Source organism: Lichenostomus cassidix, chromosome W (assembly GCF_008360975.1).
Source record: "Lichenostomus cassidix isolate B80296 chromosome W, HeHo_3.0, whole genome shotgun sequence".
Lineage (NCBI taxonomy): Eukaryota > Metazoa > Chordata > Aves > Passeriformes > Meliphagidae > Lichenostomus > Lichenostomus cassidix.
Genome location: NC_139510.1, coordinates 10,156,098 through 10,183,743, shown reverse-complemented (window position 1 = coordinate 10,183,743; position 27,646 = coordinate 10,156,098). Strand labels below are relative to the sequence as shown.

The 27,646-nt window shown below is 45.4% G+C and overlaps 3 pseudogenes; all 3 read left to right on the top strand.

The window, feature by feature from the left end:
* The first annotated feature begins 3,032 nt into the window (after positions 1–3,032).
* On the top strand, positions 3,033–4,254 carry LOC146425477 (uncharacterized; annotated as a pseudogene).
* Positions 4,255–4,508: 254 nt separating this feature from the next.
* Positions 4,509–5,420, top strand: LOC146425476 (uncharacterized; annotated as a pseudogene).
* Positions 5,421–17,580: 12,160 nt separating this feature from the next.
* Positions 17,581–22,696, top strand: LOC146425475 (coronin-2A pseudogene; annotated as a pseudogene).
* Positions 22,697–27,646: the final 4,950 nt, after the last annotated feature.

Genomic DNA, 27,646 nt, shown 5'->3' with positions numbered 1-27,646 from the left:
CTGTTCCTCTGACTGCTGCAGTCCCAAATTTAGCAGAACTGGTAACATCTATTCAAGAACAGGCTCATCCAATCATGGCAACCATAGATGTCAAGGACATGTTTTTTATGGTACCATTGCGACCAGAAGATAAGGATCGTTTTGCTTTCACTTGGGAAGGGCAGCAATATACTTTCACCCGACTCCCCCAGGGGTATAAACATTCCCCTACATTGGCACATCATGCTTTAGCCTCGGAGCTGGAGCAAATCCCAAAACCTGAAGACATTGCTGTCTATCAACACATCGACGATGTATTAGTAGGGGGAGATAAAATAGAGAGGGTAGAGGAAACTCAACAGAATATAATTTCCCATCTAGAAAATCTGGGATTGCAAATTCCCCCAGAGAAAGTCCAAAAACCCTCCCAAGAAGTAAAATTTCTGGGTATATGGTGGAAAGGAGAAATGACCTGTATCCCACCTGACACTCTCACCTCCTTAGATCAAATTAAAATGCCTCGGTCTAAAAAGGAGCTTCAACATGCTTTAGGTCTCTTAGTGTTTTGGAGAAAACACATCCCAGACTTTTCCATTGTTGCTAGACCCCTTTATGATTTGCTCAGGAAAGGTGCCAAGTGGGAATGGACTTCTGTCCAAGATGAAGCACTACAACTGCTGATTTTTGAAGCTACTGCACACCAAGCCTTGGGACCTATCCATCCTACAGACCCTTTTCAGGTAGAATGGGGTTTTTCCTCATCAGAGTTGTCAGTACATTTATGGCAATGGGGTCCCGAGGGTCCAACTTGACCTGTGGGATTTTATTCTCGCAGTTTTAAGGATGCTGAGAAAAGGTATACTCTTTGGGAGAAAGGTTTGTTTGTGGTAAGCCTGGCTTTCATTGAAGTAGAGAAAATAGCACATAATCAACCAATTGTGTTAAGAGGCCCCTTCAAAGTAATAAGAACAATCACTGCTGGAACTCCTCCCCCTGAAGGAGTTGTACAGAAAGCCTCCGTACGAAAATGGTATGCACAGATTGAGCATTATTGCAATGTGTTTTCTGTGGCAGAAGGAGCCCCCAAGAACCTTTCTATCCAAGAAACAGAGAATCTGGACATCAGCCAAGGCAAACCTGCCTCAGTCATCCGGGTGGCCCCTCCTTTTTCCCAAGACCAAACAGTAAATGCTTGGTTTACTGATGCTTCTGCCAAAAGAGAAGGGAAAGCGTGGAAATATAGAGCAGTTGCTCTTCACACTTCCTCTGATGAACAAATTATCACCGAAGGACTGGGTAGTGCTCAAGTAGGTGAACTAATTGCAGTGTGGAGTGTTTTCCAACGAGAAGCCCAAAACCCTTCTCCTGTTCATATCTATACAGATTCATATGCTGTGTTTAAAGGATGTACTGAATGGCTTCCTTTTTGGGAACAAAATGAATGGGAGGTAAACAGAGTACCAGTGTGGCAAAAGGAAAAGTGGCAAGAGATTCTGAGAATTGCTAGCCAAGGCAACTTCGCTGTAGGCTGGGTTGCTTCACATCAGATAGATGGGAGTACTGCAGGAGAGTGGAATAACAAAGCTGATGAACTGGCTAGACTTGCTCCTATGAAAGAAGAACAAACCTCTGAGAATTGGGAGTGCTTACTTGAGTGGCTGCATGTTAAGCGTAAGCACACTGGTGCCAAAGACTTGTATCGAGAAGCCCTCGCTCGTGGCTGGCCAGTTACCAGAGAGATGTGCAAAACCTGTATATCAGCCTGTGAGCAATGTTGATCACAACTCGAAAGGCATTCCCTAGAGGATGATCCTTTGCATTTGAGAAAAGGTAAAGGCTTATGGGATGCCTTGGCAGGTGGATTATATAGGTCTCTTTAAAAGATCAGGAGGAAAACATTTTGTGCTAGTTGGTGTTGAAATTACATCAGGTTTAGTCCAAGCTGAAGCTTTTAAAAGGGCTACAGGAGACAACACCGTGAAAGCACTGAAAGAATGGTTTGGAACTTTTCCAAAACCCCAGGAAATACAGTCTGATAATGGCTCTCACTTCTCTGCCAAGGTGGTACAAGAAGGGGCAAAGACTGAAGGAATTAAGTGGGTTTTCCATACCCCCTACTACCTTCAAGCTAATGGAATAGTAGAAAGGACCAATGGTCTCCTAAAAAGACTCCTGAAACCCCATGAGGGGAATTGGGATGTCCGATTGTGGGAAGCTGTCAAAGGTGTAAATGATCGTTGGGGGGTAAATGGATGTCCAAAGATCACTGCTTTTTGCCCAAAAGCTCCTACTCTAACTCCATCTGTGAAAGAACCTGATGATTCTAAAGAATCATCCTGTTTCTCAGGTCAGCCAGTTCTGGTGGAACTCCCTACAGTGGGAAGTGTACCATTGGTACTAAAGACCCCTTTAAATAAACATGTATGGATAGCCACCAATGTCCTGGGAAAGGAACTTAAAATTAATACCCGCTGGATTACTCCATCATTTTAATTTCTTTTTTACCTGAAAAAGGCAAGCTTTCTATTATTTGTTTTTGCAGGAGAACCCCATGGGACTTCAAGAACTCCTATAGAAGAAATATGAATAAAAATTAAAGACTCGAATCTGAAAATTACCTACAAAATTTTGATTAGGTTGCTTCTTCTTTTCTGCATTACACCTTTTACCTGTAACCAAAATAATAATGAACGGCCTTGGTCTCAAGCTTTTGTGGGATATTCTAGCTCTTTTGGGAACTATCCTAAAAACAGATGTCCAAATTTGGCTGTAGTCGTAATGCATGATGACGAAATTTACCATTCATCCGAGTGGGGTTGGGATAAGAATGAGTGGATTAGAACCCTACCTGGTTTTATTGATGAAAAAATTCAAGTGGGATGCAGAAAAGTAGAACCTGGTTTTCAAAATGAAAAAGCCTCTTATATTTCAGTTCGTGGTTATTTTACAGATTTCAATATGACATCCAAAATTCGTCCCAGCATTTCAAAAGAAATATGTCCTACTAAAGATTGGTAATGTACTAAACAAGATGCTTTTTCCTTGTATTGCCGCCAGAAATTTACAGACAACTATACTCCTGTGGACCCGAGTAATATTAATGTAGAAATTATCAAATCTTGTCAGGAAGAGCAAGGTGATTGCTGGTTCAATTTTACTATGGTTAATTCTTTCTATGTGGTGTGCGAGTGGGTATTTGACCCAAAGAAACCACCATTATCAGGTTTAAACCAGAAGTTCAAAATAAATGCTGTGACTAAACCAAACCTAGTAGCAATACTCACACACCAAAATAAAGATATTTCCCTTGATTTAAACAATAAGGAAACACCCTTTTTTGTCATTACTCAGGGTGATGACATCTATATAAGATGCCGATTAATGGCTGAATCTCTCACCGAACCAGTAAACAGCTATGGTATTGGACCACATGGCTCTATCCTATCATGCAGAACTCAAAATTTGGACTGTTGGTTAAATTTCACTGCAGTAAAATTTTCTCATAATGTTATGTGTGGAAAAAATGACACCAAATATTGGGGAGAATTAATAATAGAAGTTTCAAAGCCTACGATTCCTCCCAAATTAACACTTCAACCAAAAATCTATGAAGTTGGACCCTTTGTGATTGGAAACACTGGCCAACAACAAATGATATTTAAACCAGAATGGTCTCTAAAAAAGGTTGAATTACTAATGCAAAATAATATCTCAGAAATTCAACCTGCCTGTTCTCCCTTTTTACACACCTCTTATGAGGGATGGACCACCTGGCTACGTAGATCTTTTCGGAGATGAGCATCGAGAGAACTGACTGGTATTTTGGGAACTGGATTGGGGGTTCTAAATAGCATTGATTCAGAGGTGTTATTGAACAAATTGGCTACTACAACCTTCGATCTGACAAAAATGCAACAGCCTTTACAATCTTCCCTTTTGGCTTTGGGAACGCATCAGTGGCTACTGTCCAATGTGTTACCGAAATGGGAAAAAATAAACATAAAAGATCATGAACTGATTCTAGACACACTCGGTGTGGCCCAAAGTAATATTTCTTTGGCTCTCAGTTGCATTCAAGCTCAATTGTGGATGCAATCAGTGGCCGCATCTATTATAAGAGAAGGAGAAGAAGGCATTTTTCCTACAGAAATCTGTAAAATAGTTTGGGATAGTGCTAACAATTTTGAAAAGAACCTCCAATCATGGTGGAAGTTAGTAAATTTTACCTATGATCCTGTTAGTAACACTGCTACAGCTTATGTATGTCGCTGTTGAGCTGCTAGCAGAGAAAAAGACCCGGATTCTCAGCGTGGCATAGAAAAGAGAGATTTATTATTTTGATTCCAACTTATATAGACTTTTCAGAGGTCACCCAGATTGGTCAGTCAGAAACCTCCCCCTAGGCCTGAACTGTCCAAATCTCGAGACACTGTTTAAATAACATCCAAACTTTATCTTTGTTTATAAAACACGGGAGAAAATTCTCATGGGAAAGACCTGTGCTAGCCACATATGTGTTAACTATTCACAATGCTTCAGTATCTATGATTTATCCTGTTTTTGCATTAGGCTTGAATCACAATGGGACTATACTCTATCCTTTCGAGCATAGAGCATGGGCCCAAAAGGTGAATGATAAATGGCAAACAATAGACCTGGAATCCTGCATTGTGCGGGAACAACTAGGAATTATCTGTGAAAGTAACACCATCAGAACATGAGACTTTTGTTTAGACACTGACCAAAAGGGTTGCCATTTTGAAATTCGTCCTGAAATTAACCCTGAAACTGTAATAATTTACATTGGCAAGAGTTGTGTATGCTTAAGAACTGTTTGTAGTAATATCACAGTAGGAAATGTAATCGCTTATACCAATAATCATACGAATTTTTGTGTCTGTAATTTTACTGAAATCATGGGGTGTGACTTCTCTTACTCAGCTCCAGTCACTTCCCACCAAATTCTGAAATCTAACTTCACATTGATTCATGAGCTAACGCCTGTATCTATTGGAATGAACATAACTCATACAAAAGAATTGCTGCAGCATTGAGATTATATTCAAATATTAGAGGAGATCAAGAAAAATGAACAAAAAACTCTAATAACAGTTCACCATAATGTAGACAAATTACAAAAGGTTATGAAGAGAGTGAAGAGGGATGGAGAACATAATTGGTGGGACACACTTTTTGGGTGGTCACCTACTGCTACAGGCATTCTGAACAAGCTGTGTCACCCAATTGTCGTTCTCCTGATCCTTTCCCTAATCAGTATCATCCTGTCTGTAATTTTGTACATACTTAATTGGCGAATAATCAAGCAAATGAAACTTTTGTCATCCACATTTAATACACGCAAGCCCTTGAGTGTTATATCCAGTATTGATATACCAAAATCTATTGATATTGAGCAAGCTGCATGGCAAAAGGTTATGTGAAAATTTCCTTCCTTTCTTGTTTCCCTTCCTTCCCATCTCCCCTTCCCCCCTTCCTTAGTGTTACCACCATGTGGTCCCGAAGACAACTCATCCAAAGGACAATTCATCACAAAGAAAGACAACTCACCCAGAAGACGACTCGTCAAAAAGAAGACAACTGGTCCTGAAGATAAATGTTGAGCCACCGGGTGGTGTAAGGGTCGATCCAAGAATCGAGTTCTGTCTCAACATTTCTCATCAGAAACTACAGGTGCAGGACTTACGCAGAGAATGCTTTGTACTTACCTGAAGCTGGTACGGAGTGAATGCTTTGTACCTGCCTAAGGTGGTACGGAACGAAGACTGCACCTGCCTGAGTTGATACAGAACAAAGGACTTGTGCCTGCCAAAGCGTGTATGTGACCAAGGCTTTGCACCCGTTGCCCTAAACCCATTGTGAAAAACCTGCCGACCATGCCTCGGACACTCCTCCCTTGACCCTGTCAAGTGGAGTTTGACATATCTCCACGAGAATTAAGGGGGAACAAAGGTGGGTCGCAAGGAGGGACCAGGTGTATGGACTAAGCATAAAAGACAGCTCTGGAGTGGCTGAACTCGGAAGATCTTCCCCACCGAAAGATCACATCGATCTTTGCAGAGGCCAAGGAACGCTGACTGAACGGGACCCCAGGGACGACAGACATCTGTGGACCCATGGTGGTAGCTATAGCCCCCTTTCCTTCCCTTTCCTCCCCTTTCCTCCGCATCATTTCCCAATTTTCTCTCTTTCTTTCTCTATCGCAGGCTGCTTTACGGGCCAAATTAATAAAGTTTCCCTTTGGATTGAAATTTAACTCCCTTGACTTGTTGGATTTTGTGTTTTCTTTTCTTTTTGCACTCTGAGATCGTATCTGGTACAAACCATCACGCGTCTGCTCATGAGTGGACCGTGACAAACAGTCCTGGCTCACCGGTGAGGTTCCAGATGACTGGAAGCTGGTCAATGTGACGACTATTTACAAAAAGGGTAGGAAGGAGGATCCTGGAAATTATAGGCCAGTTAGTCTAACCTCAGTACCTGGTAAGGTCATGGAACAGTTTATTTTGAGTGCCATCACACAGCACTTACAGGATGACCAGGGGATTAGACCCAGCCAGCATGGGTTTAGGAGGGGTAGGTCATGTTTGACCAACCTGATCTCCTTTTATGACCAGGTGACCCACCTGGTGGATGCGGGAAAGGCTGTGGATGTTGTCTATTTGGTTTTAACAAGGCCTTTGACACCATTTCCCACAGTAAATTCCTGGAAAAGCTGGCAGCTCACAGCTTGGACAGGTGCACTCTTCACCAGGTTAAGAACTGGCCAGATGGCTGGGCCCAGAGTGGCGGTGAATGGTGCTGCATCCAGTTGACAGCCAGTCACTAATGGTGTCCCTCTGGGCTCTGAGCTAGAGCCAGTTTTGTTTAATATTTTTATTGATGACATGGATGAGGGTATTGAATCTACTATTAGTAAATTTGCAGATGACACCAAGCCGGGAGTGCATGTTGATTTGTCAGAAGGTAGGAGGGCTCCCCAAAGAGACCCGGAACAATTGGATAGATGGGCAGAGTCCAATAAGATGATGTTTAACAAGTTCAAGTGCCGAGTCCTGCATTTTGGCCAAAATAACTCCCTGCAATGATATAGGCAGGCGTCAGTGTGTCTGGACAGTGCTCAGGCAGAAAGGGAGCAGGGGGTATGGGTCGACAGCCAACTGAACGTGAGCCAGCAGTGCACCCCAGTGGCCAAGAAGGCAAACGGCATCCTGGCCCGTATTAGGAATAGTGTGGCCAGCAGGACCAGGGAAGTCATTCTTCCTCTGTACTTGGCACTGGTGAGGCCGCACCTTGAGTACCGCATCCAGTTCTGGGCTCCTTAGTTCAGGATGAACATTGAGACACTCGAATGTGTCCAAAGGAGGGTGACGAGGCCGGGAAAGGGCTCGGAACACAAGCGCTATGAGGAACGACTGAGGGAGCTGGGGTCGTTTAGCCTGGAGGAAAGAAGACTCAAAGGAGACCTTATCACTCTCTACAACTACCTGAAGGGTGGTTGTTGTCAGGTGGGGGTTGGTCTCTTTTTCCAGGCAGCAATTGATAGAACAAGAGGACACAGTCTCAGGCTGCGCCAAGGGAAATTTAAGTTGGATGTTAGGAAAAGGTTTTTACTGAAGGAGTGATAAAGTTCTGGAATTGTCTGCCCGGGGAGGCGGTGGAGTCACCATCCCTGGATGTGTGTAAAAAAAGATTGGATGTAGCACTCAGTGTCATGGTTTAGTTGAGGTGGTGGTAGGGCATGGGTTGGACTCGGTGATCTTGAAGGTCTCTTCCAACCTGGTGATTCTGTCATTCTGTGAAAAACTCGTGACCTGTCATCCATTTTGGATGTAGCCCCTCAGGTGGGCTTTGTCTGCCATAAATGCACCTTGAAGGCCCTTCAATAAATTTAACTGCTTTTTATTGTCTTAATTTTGTCTAGCTTCTGTTTTAGGTAAGCTCGTGCAGTGTGGTCTGGCAGAGGGGGAAGAACATGGCAGAGAAGCAGAAGCACGATGGGCGGGTGAATATCAGCCACTACATGCTGGGGGACACGCTGGGGGTCAGCACCTTCGGCAAAGGCAAGATTGGTGAACACCAGCTGACAGGGCACAAAGGAGCAGTAAAAATACTGAACAGGCAGAAAATCTGCAGGCTGGATGTGGTTGGTGATTTAGCGTAAAATAGAAATTACTAATGTAAAAGAGCTAGAAGCTGGATAATAGTTATATTAATATTTTTGAACTGATTTAGAGAGCCAGAGATTGGATAATGATTTACTAAGATATGCCAGCTGCGATCCATTTATTATTCACGTAATGAATTTGTGCTTACCTGGTATCAGGGAGGATGGAGAGAGGAGAGCCAAATAATTGAGAGAAACTACCAAGTGTAACCAAGCATCCCGCCCTTGGACCCCAGGACCGGTACGAGTTGGTTCTCAGGCTTGGACGTGGACCAAGGACCAAGGGAGCATGCACAAGGGAACAGGGTGAACAGTTCATCGTGATGAAGAGTATGGACCATGTCATAATTAATCATCAGGACCCTCGCCCACAATTAATCTGAAGACACTGCGCTTGCGCGAGCATATTTAAATGAACTTTGAACTCATTATAATACGAAGCAGGGATAGATAATGAATATGTATAGGGGCTTTGTCTAACTTTATGCATATGTAATCTGTAACCTAATATAAACCTAGTGAAGTTCTGCTGAGGGTGTGCATGTCTTTGGAGGGGCTACCCCCCATGCACCCCAGCTGGAATAAACACATACCTACTTCATAACTATCTGAGTTGTGGAGTCTATTCCGTGCTTCATTGGGAAGATCAAATGATAAATTCAAAACCTGAAACTCTTCTGGCACCCTCACATTATCAAACTGTACCAGGTCATCAGCATACCAACAGACCCCCGTGTTAGGATCCAATTATTAAAGTTCTTTGAAAATACCTCTGCCTGAATTAAGGTGCAAACAAGACCATATGCCAGTCAATAGCATGGGTTTTATTTGATAGTAAATATGAGAGAGAGAGAGAAGAAAAGAAAGAAAGGGAAAAGTAGGAAAATAGGTGGGGGGAACAGGAAAAGAGTGACAGAGACAGAATAAAGAAAATATCACCATCCGTTCCGCGGATCCCAACGATGTTGTGTTGATCCTCTCCAGCTGGTCTTCTTGGTGGTGATGGTCCCCCCAGAAAGCATAGAAGCCCATGGGTTAATATACACTTAGGCCAGGTGGCAGTGTCCAGGCATGTCCCCGTCCCCCCCCCCCCCCGGGGAGGGGGCAGTCTCTCACAGCAGACTCTGGCTCTGTTGCATCACATGCAGTCTCGTGGTGCAAGGCTTCTGGGTAGCGGTTTGGAAGGTCTTTGATAGATTATGACATCCCCGCAGCTGCCTCTCACATGAATGTCCCGCGGATGTGGCCTGTGGCATTGGAGGCTCCACAGCTGGGCCAGTTTGTGTAAGGGAAGATGGGTGTTTATTGCATCTGACCAGAGGTTATGCCACATACCCAAAACCTCCTCCTCCCCCCTCAGCTGGGGAGGTGTCGGTGATTGATACAGGAACTCAGCTTGGTTCATGCAAAGCCCACTTTATTGTACAAAGCACATCTTTTTATACCATTTCCAACTATAGCTCAGCCATTACAAAAATCTTCGGTTTCCAGGGTTACATGTTTTGCATTTCTTAAGGGCTACAGATAACAGTCTTCTCGCTTAATCTCTGCTGTTAACTACTTATGCATAAGGTAAACACAGTCTTATCTTACTCTTTGTTTCGGCCCCTGCCAGGGGTGACCCAGTTTATCTCTCTCCATGTTTCATGTTAACTGAAGACAAAAGACTTCTGCAGCCCTCCGACCCTGCAGCTCCACCCTGAACTCCCACAGGGAGGAGTCTGTGTAAACCTGGCTTCTGTGAGCTGTGGTCTCCCCCACCCCAAACTCAGCCAGAAATGATTCTCAGTGCAGCTGGTGGGTTTGGCCTTTTGTGGGTGCATTCCTTTCCTTCAGCCTGAGATGATTGAATAGGTTTCCCCTTATCTAATCTCAGCAGTTTGACTTTCAGTCCAACGTCCCAGTCAGGTATCTTCAAGGGAGGATTCTTTGGTTGCGGCTTCTTTATACAGCTTTTGTTATAATGAGCAAAACTTTATATCAATGTTTGAGGCATGAACTATTTCAGTCTCTGACACCCTACTGAAGCACGGAATTGACTCCACAACTCAGATAGTTATGAAGTAGGTATGTGTTTATTCCAGCTGGGGTGCATGGGGGGTAGCCCCTCCAAAGGCATGCACACCCTCAGCGGCACTTCACTAAGTTTATATTAGGTTACAGATTACATATGCATAAAGTTAGACAAAGCCCCTATACATATTTAATACCTATCCCCGCTTCATATTATGAGTTCAAAGTTCATTTAAATATGCCCGCGCAAGCGCAGTGTCTTCAGATTAATTGTGGGCGAGGGTCCTGATGATTAATTATGACAGGATCCATCCTCTTCATCACTATGAACTGTTCACCCTGTTCCCTTGCGCATGCTCCCTTGGTCCTTGGTCCTAGTCCAAGCCTGAGAACCAACTTGTACCGGTCCTGGGGTCCAAGGGTGGGATGCTCGGTTACACTCAGTAGTTTTTCTCAATTATTTGGCTCTCCTCTCTCCATCCTCCCCGATACCAGGTAGGCACAAATTCATCAAGAAAATAATAAATGGATCGCAGCTGGCATATCTTAGTAAATCATTATCCAATCTCTGGCTCTCTAAATCAGTTCAAAAATATTAATATAACTATTATCCAGCTTCTAGCTCTTTTACATTAGTAATTTCTATTTTACCCTAAATCAGTCCCCCCTTTTCTATAAGATTAGTAAATTCTTTTACTAGTAAATGGAATCTTCTTCCAGCAAGCTTCTGTGATAAGTATCTCTCAATGCCTTACCATGTACATTCGATAAGGTAGTTAGAATGGATAGCCTCTTTAACATCCTACAATTTCAAACAAATAGCAGAACAGATAACACAAGACTAATACCTACCAAAATCAGTAAAACAATCATGGGGTGACATAATGTATTAAGGATACCAGTTGCCGTAGGTGACCATCCAAAAAGCACATCCCACCAGTGGTGATCCGCATCCTGTTTGGCTCTTTGCAAGACTCTGCTTATTTCCTCTGTATCATTGTGAATGGTTATTAAAATTTTCTTTCCACTTTTTTTGAATTCCTTTCAGGATGTTAATTAAGTCTTGGTGCTCTACCAATTGTCTTACCAGCGTAAGGTTCATCCCAATAGGTGTTGATGATAAGTAATTGGATTTTATCAACTGATGAGATACAACTGGTGCCAAATACAAAAAGTCACACCCAATGATTTTCACAAAATTACAAATACAAAAGTTAGAATGATTCCTAACATATGGGGTGTGAAGCTCCCAGTCCATGCCCAAATGATGGCTAACTTGTTGTACCACCTTTAAAATGAAATGTGGTCCTCTATCTGAGGACATTGTGGCTGGAACACCGAAGCGTGGTATTATTTCTTGTAACAATACCTTGGTTACCTCCCGGGCTTTGACAGTTCTAGTGGGAAAGGCTTCTGACCATCCTGAAAAGGTATCTGTTAATACCAACAAATATCGATACCCCCCTTTTCTTGGGAGTTCCGAGAAATCAATTTGCCACTGCTGTCCAGGCCCATTCCCTTTCCCAATTTGGCCCAATTTTGGTTTGGGAATATTTTCAGGGCTAGTCTGGAGGCAAAGGTCACACTGTCAGGTTACCTGTGTGATGGTAGCATATAAATTTCTGGCAATAATTCTTTCAATTAAATATTTGTGTAGGGCATCTATTCCCCAATGTGTCTTTTGGTGTTCTGTTCTTACCAGTGCCCTGTCGGGGGTTGAGAATTTCTTCCCATTCCTGTTACTAAGCAACAAATAGTTAGATGTTTAGAGCGATCAAGTCTTTTGTAAAAGACAAAAGCTGGGCTTTGGGCAGGGCAGGGTAAGGATAGAGCCAGCCCTTGGAACTGGCTCTTGTGGTTCGGACGCTGAGAGGAGAGGCTGCTCTTTCTCTGCTCTTCGCCTTGGACCAGAGCGGATCCAGCTGTGCCCTGTTTTTTCTCTTCTCCTGGCTGGGTGAGCTTTGATTCAACCTTTCTCCTCACGGGGAAGGGCACGTTTTCCTCCCCCGGGCTGCGTTCCCTCGTGGCTGCTGCCAGGAGAGTCCCACGGCCCCTGCTGCCTGCCCCCGCCCTCTGCCGCACGAGACCACGGCGTCTGCTGTAACTGCAGAAATTCTCGCTGGCCGGGAAGAGAGAGAGAGCCGGCGCCCGCCCCTGCTGCCCTGCTTTTCTCGCTGCTCTGAGCTGTTTCGCTGCCCTGCGTGTTTCTCAGCCTGTCCGCCGTTGCGGCTGCCGGACGCTGACCTGACCCTGCGCCACAGCGCCACCTGCAGCCGCTCGGGAGTCATCGCACTGCCCTGCCCGGCCAGGAGCTCAACAGCGCCCCTGCTGCTTGCAACTGTGATTGCACCACACGGGAGAAGGCTCAGCAGCTCACAAGTTATCTGCTGTTTGGTTTTCTGGTTCTAGTTGTGGTTTGCTATTATTGTTATTGTTTGTTTATAGATACTAGTAAAGAGCTGATGTTTCTTTTATTCCCCATGCCTTTACCTGAAAGCCCTTGATTTACAAAATTAAATAATTTGGAGGGAGGAGGGGAAGAAAAATCACATTCTCTGTTCTAGGGGAGGGTTCAACCTCTCTTGGCAGACACCTGTCTTTCAAACCAAGACATGCCCACACTAAATGAGAGGGAATGACCAACCTCCCCTGTTCAGCAATAGCCCAACCCTCTTCATTGTATATAGGTTGGCTTACCTTCCAAGGAGATTTGGCCATCTGGAATTAAAGCCCCTTCAGTTGTCACCTCACCTTTCGCTGCTTCTTTTGCCTCTCTGTCTGCCAGATCATTTCCTTCCTCCAATTCTGAGCTCACTTTCTGGTGTGCCTTAATGTGCATGATTGGTACTTTCTCGGGTAGCTGGACTGCTTCCAACAACTGGGTTATCTCTTGTGCATGTTTGATGTTTTTTTCTTTGTGAGTTCAACAGCCCCCTTTCCTTCCAAATGGTTTTGTGTGCATGTACAACTCCAAATGCATACTTTGAGTCTGTATAGCAATTATTTCAGCTTTCTGGACAGAAGTGTTTATTGGTAGGGGTCCAGATTCTATTACCTTTTTGCTGGTGGTGACTGCATACCCTGCATGTCGCTTTCCACTGATGATGTAGCTGCTTCCATCAGTAAACCAGGTCTCTACATCATCCAAAGGTGTATCCTTCAGATCTGGACGGCTGGAGTATGTGGCTTCAATAGTTTCCAGGCAGTCGTGGTGCACCTGCTCCCCGTTGTTTCCACTGAGGAAAGAAGCTGGGTTGCCAACATTAGTGACCACTATTTCCACATCGTCCTGCTCCACCATGATGGTTTGGTATTTCAGGAACCTCTGTGGGGAAAGCAAGTGTCCGCCTTTCACTCCCAGCACTGCTGACACTGTATGGGACACTAACACAGTCATTTTCTGGCCCAAGGTGAACTTGCGTGCCTCTTGGATGTGTAGCACAACTGTTGCGACAGCCTTGAGGCACCCCGGCCATCCTTTGGCTGCTGCATCTAGTTGCTTAGACAGATAAGCAACTGCCCGTCAATATGGGCCCAGGTCTTGTGCTAGTATTCCCAAGGCAATCCCCTGCTTCTCATGAGAAAACAGAAAAAATGGTTTACTCACATCTGGAAGTCCCAAAGCTGGAGCTTACATCAGGGCATTCTTCAGTTGTTTGAAGGCCCTCATGGCCTCTTTTGTCCACTGAAGATCTCTGCTTTCCTTTTTGATGAGCTCATACAAAGGTTTTTACAAGGACCCCATAACTAAGGATCCAAAGCCTGCACCATCCCGTCATCCCCAGGAAAGTCCGTAGCTCCTTTACAGTTCAGGGTTTTGGGGTTTGGCAAATGGCCTCTTTCCGGTTTTGTCCCAAAGTTCACTGCCCAGTACTGATTTCATAGCCCAAATAAATGACTTTTGGTTTTACTTCTTGAGCTTTTTTCTTGGACACCCTGTACCCTTGGAGCCCCAAGAAATTTAGTAAACTTACTGTCCAGAGTACACAGGCTTCTTCTGTCCGGGTAGCTATTAAGATGTCATCGACGTATTGCAATAGCTTCCCTTCTTCAGAGGGGGCTTCCCAGGATTCCAGGTCTTTTGATAGTTGATCCCCGAATAGGGTGGGACTGTTCTTAAATCCTTGAGGCAACACCGTCCAAGTGAGCTGAGTTTTGCGTCCGCTTTTGGGATTTTCCCACTTGAACGCGAATATTTTCTGGCTGGCCTCGTGGAGAGGGAGGCAAAAGAAGGCATCTTTCAAATCTAAAACAGTAAACCAGGTTAGTTCAGGTGTTAGCTCAGTTAGTAGCGTGTAGGGATTTGACACCACAGGATAGAGGTCCTCAGTTATTTTGTTTACTGCCTTTAAATCTTGTACCACCCGATATGACCCATCAGGTTTGTGGACTGGTAAAATGGGGGTGTTGAAATCAGATTTGCACTCTCTCAATAGCCCTAGCTGTAAAAAGTTTTCAATCACTGGGCTAATTCCTTCCTTGTCTTCTTTCTTAAGGGGGTATTGTTTAACCCTGACTGGTTGTTTCCCTTCCTTCAATTTAATTTGTATCGGAGGTGCATTTTTAGCTCTTCCAGGTACGTTTGTTGCCCATACCCCAGGGAATACTTGATTCATAATTTCCTCACTAATTTCTCCCTCAGCCTCTGTGGTTGTTAGCATTAAACTTAGTATTTCAACATATTGTTGATCATTTACCTCCAGAGTAATTTCCCCATCTTTAAATGAAATGGTTGCTTGTAACTGTTCCAGTAGATCTCTGCCCAAAAGGGCTTTTGGAGATCTGGGCATGTACAAAAACTTGTGAATACCCCATTGCTTTCCCAGTTTATACTTTAGAGGTTTGCAAAAATATGCTTTTTCAGATTGACCAGTTGCCCCTTGGACCATGATATAATCATCCCACACCGGCATTAAAGCTTTATTTAAAACCGAGTATGTTGCCCCCGTGTCCACCAAAAATTCTATTTCTTTTTCTTTTTCCCCTAGCTTCATTATAACCAGTGGATCCGCTAGGGTGGAGTCCTCCGGTCTTCTTCAGTCTTCTTTCATGTGTGCAATGACTCCTCCTCAGCCTCATCTTCTTTGCTGGTTGTTCTATTTTCTTTTTTTTTTTTAAAAACAACATTAATTATAATAGTGTGTTATATTCTAAAAACCCATGTGGAGGCCATCTAATTCTGTCATCTAGCCTGTACAAAGGCCACTACTAAGTTAAAAATGTAATAAGAGTTCTTTTATCTTTTATACTTCTACTCTGTAATTTTCTTCCAATGTGCTAAAACACAGCCAAGGAAGTTGTTTTAGGAACTTCTTTGCTTTGCCCAGTTCCCATCTTATCTATTTCCTTCTCTTGGTTCGATCTCTTTTCTAGGCAAACCTCTTTTCACACTGACTTACTGGATTTTTTTGGTTGTTTTTTTTTTCTTTTTTTTTTTTTTTTTTTTTTCCAATTTTCCTCTTGCACTAACCAGGTTTCAGAAACTAAATGACTCTTTCCACACACTAAGGCAATAACAGCTGCTTCTGACCACTCTGTCACAGCACACTCACACAATGCCCAAACCTTACAGTAATTATTTTTACATTCAAAACAGAAAGGTATTTTTGGCATCAAACAAGCATCTCATTTATTTCACTCAAAGCCAAGCTGGTATGAGAGAGAGAGAAAGAAAAAATAAAAATCAAGATTAATTACTGAGAGGGAGGAAGGGGAAAGAAAAGGAAAAGAAATAAAAAGGCAACCACTCTTTATATGCTCCTAAGTTCACTAAGTAAATTAACTCAATATTCTACAATTCCGCTGCTAAAAAGAACTTGGTAATTTTGTCTACACAAAACTTTTATAATGCACCAACTTATTCTCTTTACAACCTGCACAGTTACTCTCTGACAGGTCAATAAAAATAGTATCTCTTAACTCTGCAAGCCTGCAAACCCACAAATCATACTGTGGCACAGCTATGTTCTTTTGATGTAGTCACCGAAAAAAAGTGTCTCTAACTGGCCACGGTAAAAAGTTTCTCTTTATTCACTTACCACAACAATTTCAAGCAACTGCATACACTCACTCACCCTAACACCACAATAAACACGTAATACAACACAACAAGCGCTTTTACGACCACAACAGCAAAGTACAACAAAAGTTCCAAAAAAAACCTCCACACTCATACACCAAAGCTAATAATTCACAACCATACCCAAATATTCACTTCTATTAGACCACTCCTCACACTTAATCAATCATTTGCTCATGCAGACTAATCTGCACCCCACACACATACACAACACCGGTGCTAACAATACTTCAAACTAGTTCTCTTTCAAACTAGTTTCCTTAGGGATCCACTCGATTCACCACCAGAATCGCTCGCGGCCACTCTATCGGACAGTGAATCCCCCCTGCCAGCTAAGGACGATGAATTACTTCACCGATCTTCCTTAGCCAGCCCTAACCAGTTGCTTGCAAGCTCACCACTCAGGGACAACGCTGCGCACAGGACGTCTCTCTGTGTCTTACCAGCAGCCCTAGCCACGTGTATATGACTTACAGGCTTCCCTATACCCAAAACACATACCGTTTCTCCGCTGTAGCAGGTGGTCGTTGTTTGCCCCCGCAGTGAGCGGCCGAGGAGCGGAGGTCCTCCAGGAAAATCCCGGGGCGTGCCTAGGATGTCAGCCCCTCAGTCAATCCTGCAGCCAAGCAAATCTTGTCCACCTGGGGTGCCAAATGAAGCACGGAATTGACTCCACAACTCAGATAGTTATGAAGCAGGTATGTGTTTATTCCAGCTGGGGTGCATGGGGGGTAGCCCCTCCAAAGGCATGCACACCCTCAGCGGCACTTCACTAAGTTTATATTAGGTTACAGATTACATATGCATAAAGTTAGACAAAGCCCCTATACATATTTAATACCTATCCCCGCTTCATATTATAATGAGTTCAAAGTTCATTTAAATATGCCCGCGCAAGCGCAGTGTCTTCAGATTAATTGTGGGCGAGGGTCCTGATGATTAATTATGACAGGATCCATCCTCTTCATCACTATGAACTGTTCACCCTGTTCCCTTGCGCATGCTCCCTTGGTCCTTGGTCCTAGTCCAAGCCTGAGAACCAACTCGTACCGGTCCTGGGGTCCAAGGGTGGGATGCTCGGTTACACTCAGTGGTTTTTCTCAATTATTTGGCTCTCTTCTCTCCATCCTCCCCGATACCAGGTAGGCACAAATTCATCAAGAAAATAATAAATGGATCGCAGCTGGCATATCTTAGTAAATCATTATCCAATCTCTGGCTCTCTAAATCAGTTCAAAAATATTAATATAACTATTATCCAGCTTCTAGCTCTTTTACATTAGTAATTTCTATTTTACCCTAAATCACTACCACCAGCGGCAAGATGTCGTGGCACTCACAGTACCGCAGCTCCAAGTCCTGCCACATGTATGGCTGTCGGGGGTTGAGTACATTAGAATTTTTCCCCATTCCTGTTACTAAGCAACAAATAGTTGGGTGTTTTAGAACCATCAAGCCTTTTGTAAAAGACAAAAGCTGGGCTTGGGCAGGGCAGGTGAAGGGAAGAGCCAGGCCTTGGAACGGGTCTCTCGTGGTTCGGACGCTGAGGGGAGAGGCTGCTCTTTTTGCTTTTCGGCTGGGACCAGAGGGAATCCAACTGTGCCCTGTTTTTCTCTTCTCCTGGCTGGGTGAGCTTTGATTCAACCTTTCTCCCCACGGGGAAGGGCACGTTTTCCCCCCGGGCTGCGTTTTCCTCGCAGCTGCTGCCAGGAGAGTCCCGCGGCCTCTGCTGCCTGCCCCCGCCCTCTGCAGCACGAGACCGCGGCGTCTGCTGTGACTGCAGAAATCCTTGCTGCCTTGCTGGCTGGCCGGGGAGAGAGAGCCGGTGCCCGCCCCTGCCGCCCTGCTTTTCTCGCTGCTCCGAGCTGTTTCGCTGCCCTGCATGCTTCTCAGCCTCTTCCGCCATTACAGCTGCCGGAGGCTGACCTGACCCTGCATCACAGCGCCACCTGCAGCCGCTCGGGAGTCATCGCACCTGCCCTGCCTGGCCGGGAGCTCAACAGCGCCCCTGCTGCTTGCAACCGTGATTACACCACACGGGAAAAGGCTCGGTAGCTCACAAGTTATCTGCTATTGGTTTTCTGGTTCTAGTTGTGGTTGCTATTATTGTTATTGTTTGTTTATAGATACTAGTAAAGAACTGATATTCCTTTTTTCCCATACCTTTGCCTGAAAGCCCTTGATTTACAAAATTAAATAATTCGGAGGGAGGGAAAAAAATCACATTCTCTGTTCTAAGGGAGGGTTCAACCTCTCTTGGCAGAAACCTGTCTTTCAAGCCAAGACAATGGCATAGCCGCCAGCAAGGACAAGTGCTACAGCTGCGTGCCCATCACTCGCAACATCCACAACAACCACTTCTGCACCGTGAGCCCCAGCTTCATTGCGGTGGTGACCGAGCGTGCAGGCAGTGGATCCTTCCTCGTCATTCCCATCAAGCAGATGGGCAAGCTTGACCCACATTATCCCAAAGTATTTGGGCACAAAGGAAATGTTCTGGACATCAAGTGGAACCTATTCAATGACTTTGTAATAGCTTTATGTTCAGAAGATGCTACAGCTAAAATCTGGGAGATCCCCAATCAGTTGCTAAATAGAAACATTACCAGTCCAAAGAAAGAACTTCTTGGACATACTCAATGAGTCGGTCTGATTGAATGGCATCCCATGGCTAATAACATCCTCTTCAGCTCCAGCTATGACTACAGGATAATGATCTGGAACTTTGACATCAAGGACACTGTCCTTTCAAAGCCAGCAAAGATTCTTGATGCTCACAAGGATGTGGTCCTCTCCATGACATTCAACACAGATGGCAGTCTCCTTGCCACAGCTTGCAAGGACAAGAAGATATGTGTGATAGACCCTTGTGCTGGAACAGTCCTACAGGAAGCAAGCTACTAGTCTCACAGAGCCAATAAAGTCTTGTTCCTTGGAAACATGAAAAAGCTGTTCTCTACTGGAACCTCTTGTTGGAATAATAGGCAAATTGCATTATGGGATCAAAATTACCTTTCTGTGCCTTTACTGGAGGAGGATCTGGATGGCTCATCAGGACTGCTGTTTCCCATCTATGAATTTGACACTCACATGTTTTACATGGTGGCAAAGGATGATGGAAACATACAGTACTATGAGATAAACCCTGAGAAACCATACCTGAACTACCTGATGAAATATCTTTCCCGCTTACCCCGGAAGAGAATTGGAATGATGCCAAAGAGAGATCATGCTGTGGCAGCTTGTGAAATTTTCCATTTCTACAAACTGATTCCAACTAAAAGCCTGATTGAGCCCATCTCCATGATTGCACCTTGACCATCAGAATTGTACCAGGAAGACACCTACCCCTTGACTGCAGCAGCCCAGCCAGTGCTGACAGCACTACAATAGCTGAATGGAATTAACAACGGGCCTCTCTTGCTATCCCTAAAACCAGGCTCTGGACCTGTGTCTTGGGGTGATTTTATGATGACACTCTATTCCTGATCATCTGCTTTATGCCCAGAAATAAGTCCTGTCACTTTGAGTCCGGGGGTGGGGCAGGAGCCGGGGGAACTCTAGGAGGTTTCTTCCAGAACTCACTTCTGGCATGGTCGGCACGTACGGGGGCACGTGCTACTTTGTTGCTCTTAGCTAGCTCAGTTTGCGTTAGCTGAGGCAAGAATTTTTTTCCCTGGAGTGCAACAGTATCCTCTGGCAGCTTCTGTGGTTTCTTCTGGAACTCTTTGGCTTAGCTTTTGTCTGAGATTGTACCGTCAGCTGGCGCCGACTGGCAGGGAAGCTGTGGGGACACCCCATCTCAGCCAGACAGCAGAAAAAGCTGAGCCAGCAAAAGAAGGGACTTCAAAATTCACCAGTTTCATCTGCAGCAAAGAGGAGACCAACAACATTGGAGTTCACCAGGTTCCCATCTGTTTTTTCTTGTCCCTGACCTGCTGTGTGGACTCTTCTTCCCTCACAAGAGACAAAGGCATCAGCCATCTTGTTTTTCCCTAGCACCTGGCCAGTGGAGTTCTTTTCCCTTCCCCTGGCATTTCTGGGTTTGTTTGTTCTGCTGTGTGTGGGGGGAGGAAAGTAAGGTTCTGAAGGTTCAATATCTAACACTTATTCATTTCTTTTGCGTCGTGTGGGCACTTTGTCAAATAAGCTTTTTTTTTCCACTTTCACTGATCAATATTTATTTCATATTGGCAGGCAGGGATTGCTAAAACTCCTTTTCCTAGAGGAAACACTAATTCCAAAGTGTTCTCTCCCAAAACTTGTCTCTAAACTGAGACAACCTGTGACCTCCCTACCACAGTTTCTTGAGCCAGAGCCACTCACAAAAACTACTGACTGTGGCAGGACATTCCCCCCCCTTCTGCTCGATGGCAGAAGATAGATAACCCCAGTGGGGTCAACAGCCTGGCAGGGGTTATCTCTTAGTGCCCAAAAGTCTAAGACCTCTAACCTTAATTCATATTTTGTCATGGAGAGAGGATGTGAAAAGGGAAACAAAATTGTACATACTGACCAAATAAGCACACTTTTATCCTATAAAAGATGCACAAATTTTCCACAAAGATAGAAGCTTTTCTACATGAACACTGGAGCGTGAGAAAGCCTCTCCCCAGAGTCTGGATGTAACTCTGTGGTAACTTCTTTCAAGACTGGGGGAGGATTCTGATGTATCCCAGCACCAAAATTGGATTTTGGTAAGATCATTGGTTTCCTAAATTGTATTCTTTTTTTTGCTAGCAATAACAACAACAATAATAGGCACCTTTTGCGCGCTGCATTTTAGCTATTCATAGTTTTCCCATTTTGAGTAATGTATAATTTTTTTAGCTATTCGTAGTTCTCCCATTTTTGGGAATATATAATTTGTTTAGCTATTTGTAGTTTTCCTTTATTGTGTAGTATATCAGTTGTTTAGCTCCTTGTTCTGTTATCGCTGGTGTCTAATCTGTTTTATATTAGACCTAAATCGGCCATCATTAAAGAACTTGCAAACGAGACTGGGTCTGGGGGTGCTGGTTGCTCCAAGTAGGTTAACTGCCAGTTGTCACAGGCCTAGGCAATCGGCAGAAATCTATTAACCCTCTGTCTCCATTCATAACACTGACATGAGCCAGCAACAGGGAGGGGGAAGAAAGATGCCACTGGAGGACAAGCAGAAGCCAAGAGAGATATAAGAAGGCATCCAAAGGCTAAACATGGAGGAGAAATTGCCAAAAAAGGAGCAAATGTGCCTCTCCAATGGCTTTGATGTATTCGAGTGTCCGCCACCAAAAACTGAAAATGAGCTTTTGCAGATATATTACCTGCAACAGGAGGAAATCCGTTGACTATGTGAGTTGATAAACCAGAGAGACGTCCAAATTAAACAGCTGGAGCTCAGAAACCTCTGCACGGACACAGGCGATTACTGAGGGTGCTGGCCTGCAGCTCTTTGCACCCCTGGAAACTGGGGGAGACTCCAGTTCCTGCGGATAACTCCTCCTAGGTTTTTACTGGGAGTAAAATTGATATTTCAGGCAGCATGGACTTCCTTGGCTTGTGGTGATCACATTTCCCTAATCATCACCAGACAGTTTTTGATGGATTTGCTGTGCTTCTTCAGGCTCCCCTTGCTTGCCTGCTCACCAATGTCAGAAGCTTGTATGTTAATGTTAGTGAGAGACATTGGAAAATCTTGCTCTTCTGGTCCTGGAGAAGCTACATGTTAAGCTCTAGGAACAAACCGTTTTGCTGCCCCTCCACATGACAGGAGGATGGCAGATTGAAGGCAGCTGCCAGTTTCTTTTCTCACCCTGGGACTGACTCAGCAATGTGGCTGCTGTCCTCTTGCCCAGGGAGTCCATGCTGCTGAGCTTCAGAGGCACCTCTAACTCCAAAGTGATCCTCATCAAGGCATCATACCTTGTCAAGGCATCATGATCAGCTGCTCAACATGTACCCCACACCCACTGAACTGCATCAAACTCCCTGGAGATATGCACTTTCTCTCAAGCCCTCTCACTCTCGCAAATCCCAAACTCCTTCAAAACATCCAGCAGCTCCTCCTAAAGAAAAAGTACTAGAAAAAAAAGCCAGCGTTGGCCTTCATAGTCCCTTTGCAGTCTCTAAACTAGATGAAACACACTAGTGATTCACACTTTCCTTTTCAACTATACACACAGCATCATCATATCCTCTCAAGGTGGCTGAGTCCATGGCTAAGCGTTTCCAGCTGCAGTTCAGAGTGAGAGATGTGCCAGGACAGAAAGCATTCACTGACCTTCCCTCTTCCCTATGCAACCTGATATTTGAAGCACAATCACATTCACACACTTTTAGTGTCTCTGAGTCCAAGCAGCTAGAGCTCACACAGATGGAACTGTCAGGGCAGAAGACATTCCAAAAGTAACCCCTTCTCTTAGCAGCATGTAAATTGTGCAAAACACACTGCGGCTCTGTACCTTCCTTTTAAGATATACGTGCCCTCACTTTGTGCACTCTCTCAGCTCGGTTGCAAAAGTCCAGCAGCTGCTCTCATAGAAAAAGCCTCTAGAAGAAAAAGCCAGTGCTGGGCTGCACCTTCTCCTTGCCGCACATAAGCCCCAGCAAGCTTCCTGGTGCACTCCATACTTCCCTTCTCCACTGCATCTACCAACGTGTTCTCTGCATCTCAGCATCAAAAGCAAAGCACAATTGCTTCCACATAGAGCTGGAAGAGGAATAGATAGCAGCACAAAGAGCTGTCATTGAACATCCTGCTTGCAACTTCTAACATGATTTTGGCAGACAAGCGAGAGGCAGGCACGCTCCTCTTGCAGCCTATTACGCTGCGCCCACAAGCCCAGTGCTGTGCGGCTTTGTGCTTCGCCTTTTGTAACTTCACGGTTTCATTCTCCTGGAGGTGAATAGCTGTCTACTTCTCGCATAGAGCACTGTGCCGGTGGTGAAACGTTCCAGCAGGCTGCTTCTGCCAAAACACACCTCAGCCATGCACTTTCCTTCTCAGCGCTACCTACCACCCCATTCTGCTTCTCTTGCAGTCTGAATATAAACAGAAAGATTTTTGGCTACGTCTCACACAAAAAACATGCCTGGACCTTTCCCCTGAAACTTGCAAAAACTTGTATTTGCACCACATTCAAGGGGCAGTCCTCTTTCCTGTACAACCTGCAAAGTGTCATCAGATCGCTGTGCTCTCTTTACGTTTCTTCCCAGCTCGAAGTACCACCAAGCACATTACAGCCTTGCAAGGACCAAAGATCTGGATAGACCTCTCGCACAGAAAAAGGTGTCAGGACAAAAGTATGTTTTTCATTATCCCTTCTCGTCGCCCAGATTGTGGTGCTGTGTTGAAAGTCTTGGACATTGAAAGACTAAGCCAGCTTCTCTCCTGGCACATTTTGCTGAGTGAAATGGACAGTTCAGACTCTATGAAACAGAAAGTGAATCATTGTACCTCGAGCTGAGGAAAAACCACACACAGCACATTGTGGATGCGTGCAGTATACATGCTGCAAAGTGGCAAAGGTGACTGCAATCAGTGGGCTTCATTTCTTTCCAGGGAACCTAAGGCAAAGAAAGAATCAGCAGAGCACCGGGTTTGTTTGTGCAGAGTACAGACTGGAAGAGGATCGCAGCCGCCATTTGCTTGTGTGACAAATTAAAATCCTGGGATCACCAACCCCAAAATCCCTGGCAAGGAACCCAAAAATCAATGGATGAGCACCCCAAAATCCTGGGATCAACACCACTAAAATTCAGGGTCAGAACCTCCAAATCCAGTGATCAGCACCCCAAAATCCAGGGGTAAAACCCCCAAATCTGGGGTCAGAACCCCAAAATTATGGGATCAGCTCATCAAAAATCCAGGGATCAGCACCCTCAAATCCAGTATCCCAAAATCCCAGGATCACCACCCAAATCCAGGTATCAGGACCCCCAAATCCTGGGATCATCTCCCCCAAATCCAGCACCCCAAATCCAGGGATCAGCTCTCCCAAATCCAGAGATCACCACCCCAAATCTAGCACCCCAAAAATCCCCTATACCTGGAGCAGGGTGGGGTGGGGGCATTCCCAGCTGCATTCCCAGAGTTCTTGGAGCAGCAGCTCCCATTCCTCCCCATCCAGGGGGGCAATCCCGGGGCAGCAGCAGCCCCTGCCAGCATCCCACAAACCCGCCCCTCCAGGCTCTGGATCAGGCTCTGGGAAGGACACCAGGAATGGGAACAGGATCCCCACCCTGAAAATCCCAGGAATACCATGGAAAAATCCCACGGGAATCCAAGCAGGGAATCACAGGGGGGAAAAAATCCCAAAGGGAATCCCAGGGTGGGTTATAGGGTGGGGCAGGACCCCATCCTCCAAGGGTTTTCCTGATATTTGGGGTTTGGGAAACTCTGGGAACCCCATGGAAAATCCCACAGGAATCCCAGAGGGAATCATGGGAAAATCCCAGTGGGAATCCTACGGGGTTATGGGGTGGACCAGGACCCCCCTCCAAGGGTTTTCCCAACATTTGGGGGTTTGGGAAACTCTGGGAATCCCATTAAAAATCCTGGGGGAAATCAGGGAATCCCAGCAGGAATCCCAGGGGGTGGGGGGGGGAGGGGTTACAGGGTGGCTCAGGACCCCATTCCCAACGGTTTTACTGGGATTTGGGGTGGGGAGGGGTCTCTCCCCACCTTCATGCACTGATCCAGTCTGGAACGCCACTCCCACCATTCCTGGCACTCGGTGCAGCCACTGGAATCTCTCTGCTCCTGCTGGATGAGCTCCAATTCCTGGGGCACCGAGCTCAGGGGAGCCTGGAATGGGATGGATCAGGGATCCCAATCCCGGGAATGGATCTGGGATCCCAATCCCGGGAATGGGGGATGACCCCTCTGCTCCCACTGGATGCGCTTGAATTCCCGGAGCACCAAGCTCAGGGAGACCTGGAATGGGATTGGGATGGATCAGGGATCCCAGTCCTGGGAATGAGGGGTGACTACAGCAGGACGTCCTCCCCCTCTTCCTCTACCACGTGGCTGGTGCATAAGATAACTCAGGCTGGGTCTAACACCCAGCAAGGGGTTATCTCTTGGTGCCCAAAAGTCAGGGACCTCCAACCAAGAAACCACATCTTGGTATGGAGAGCAGATGTGGAAATAGATGAAAAGAATAAGTACATGACCAAAAGACACACTTTTACACTATAAAAGACACACAAATTATCACAGAGGCAGAAGTCTCCTACACACACTCTGGAAATGTGCAAAGGCTTTTCCCTGGAGTCTGGACCCAGGCTCTGCTGGTTACTTTCCTGGGAATTGAGTGAAAGGATTCTGAGCTATACTTCACCACCAAATTGGCATTGGTAAGATACATTGGTTGTGAAGTTATATTATTTCTTGCTAGCTATAATAACAGGTACCTTTTTGCACACTGAATTCTCTCTACTAGTAGTTTCTTCTATTTTATTCCTGTGTAGTATGTAGTTTTTTCCCAAGTCTTATGTCAGGTTTCTTCTGTGTCTAATAAATGATAATTTATGTATATTAGACCTAATCAGCCATTATTAAAGAACTTGCAAACCAGACTGAGACTGAATTCCCAGAGAACCAGGCTCAGGGGGGCCTGGAATGGGAAAAGGCCATGGAGCTGGGATCCCAATCCCAGGAATGGGGGGTGACCCCTTTTTCAGGATCCCATTCCCTGGAATTGCAGGTGCCCCTTCCCAGGAGGAGAAGGAGGAAGAGAAGGATGATGACAGATCCCATTCCCACCATTTGCACTGACCTTGGATCGCTCCATGGGGATGCAGATGCTGACGGCATCCACGTTCCTCTCCAGCCAGGTCAGGAGCAGGGTGTCCCTGAGGTGCCCGGGGCTGGCACTGACCAGGCACAGCTGGCACACGGTGACACCGTGTGGTGGTTTCGATTGGCTTAGAACATTAGCAAGGTATCTTCGGTATTTAGGAGAAATTTGAACTCTTCAGAAGCTGTTGTGGTAGGCTTGGAGAGGTGTCTGAAGGGTGGGGAGTGGCACAAAGATAGTTTCTGTGTGTCTTGAGTGAAAGTTTTGGAAGTTTTTTTATCAAGTCCAGCAGAGCCAATCACTGATGGCTCTGAAAGTGATGGACATGCTGCCGGCCAAGTGTGGGTTAATTAGAGGTGCTAGTTACGCCTCTGTGAAATGATATTTAAGAAAAAATCAAAACAAGGTAGGCACGCACTTCTTTGTAGTTAGAAGAGGAGGAGGAGGTGGAGGTAAAAATATGTGAAGGGAAAACAACACAGAGATGCCAAGGTCAGTGAAGAAGGTGGGGGAGGAAGCGCTCCAGGCGCTGGAGCTGAAAACCCTCTGCTAGACATGGTGAAGACCATGGGGGGAGCAGGAGGTCCCCCTGCAGCCCAGGGAGTCCACAAAGATGCAAAAATCCACCCACAGCCCACGCCAGAGGAGCAGGTGGATGCCTGGAGGAAGCTGAGATCCAGTTGGAGTCTCATCTAAAGAGTTAAAGCTACAAAAGCCTTGCAAGAGAGAGAAAGGCCTTGCTCCTGGGATGGAAGCAGCCTGGCCTCCGCTCGAGAGAGTTTGCACCTTATGGATAAAGAGACTCATGTTGCAGCAAAATTTGAGCAGGATGTTGCTCGTGAGATTGGACCCACGCCAAAGAAGTTCCCAGAGGACTGTCTCTCGTGGGAGGGACCCCGTGGCTAAGTAGAGGACCTCTCTCCCTGATGGACTGACCAAAGAACAAACCCCTTACCCTGCCCCCTGCCCGTGCTGTTAGTTTGAAAAGAGAGAAGGGGGGGTGAGCGGAGAGACTGCTTCTTAAGAGGGAGGGGGTGAGAGCAGAGAAACTGTTTAGAGAGAGAGAGAGATAAATAGAGATAAAGAGTATTTGTAGTAGAACTGTGGTAATGAATAGATTTATGGACTTGCTCTATAAACTAAAAAATACCCCACACCCCACCCCCCTACCCGAGCTGTTAGAAGGAAGAAAGGGGGTAAATAAAAAATGGGTTCGTAAGAGGGAGAGGGGTGAGTGAACAAAATGATGTATGAAAAGGTTATTTTTACCTCTCATTTATCCTCCAACTTGGTTAAGTAAATCACTTTGCAACTTTAAGTTTAAAGCCTGTCTGCCCTGTCTTCTGTGCGTCCTCCTACCAGTGTCCTATCTCACTTAACTCATTAAATTGGTGTGTGTTTTTACATTTTTTTTTTCCTTTCCCCTCTCCTGCACGTCTGCAGCAAAAGAGAGCAAAAGTGCCTAGCGTTTGGTCAAAGTCAAACCCCAACACACCTGCAGGACACCCAGATTTGGGACAGTCCCTTGGGAATTCCCTCAGAATTCCACCCCTCATCCCCTCCCATGGAATCCCTGAGACTGGAAAAGCTTCCTAGATCCAACTCCAA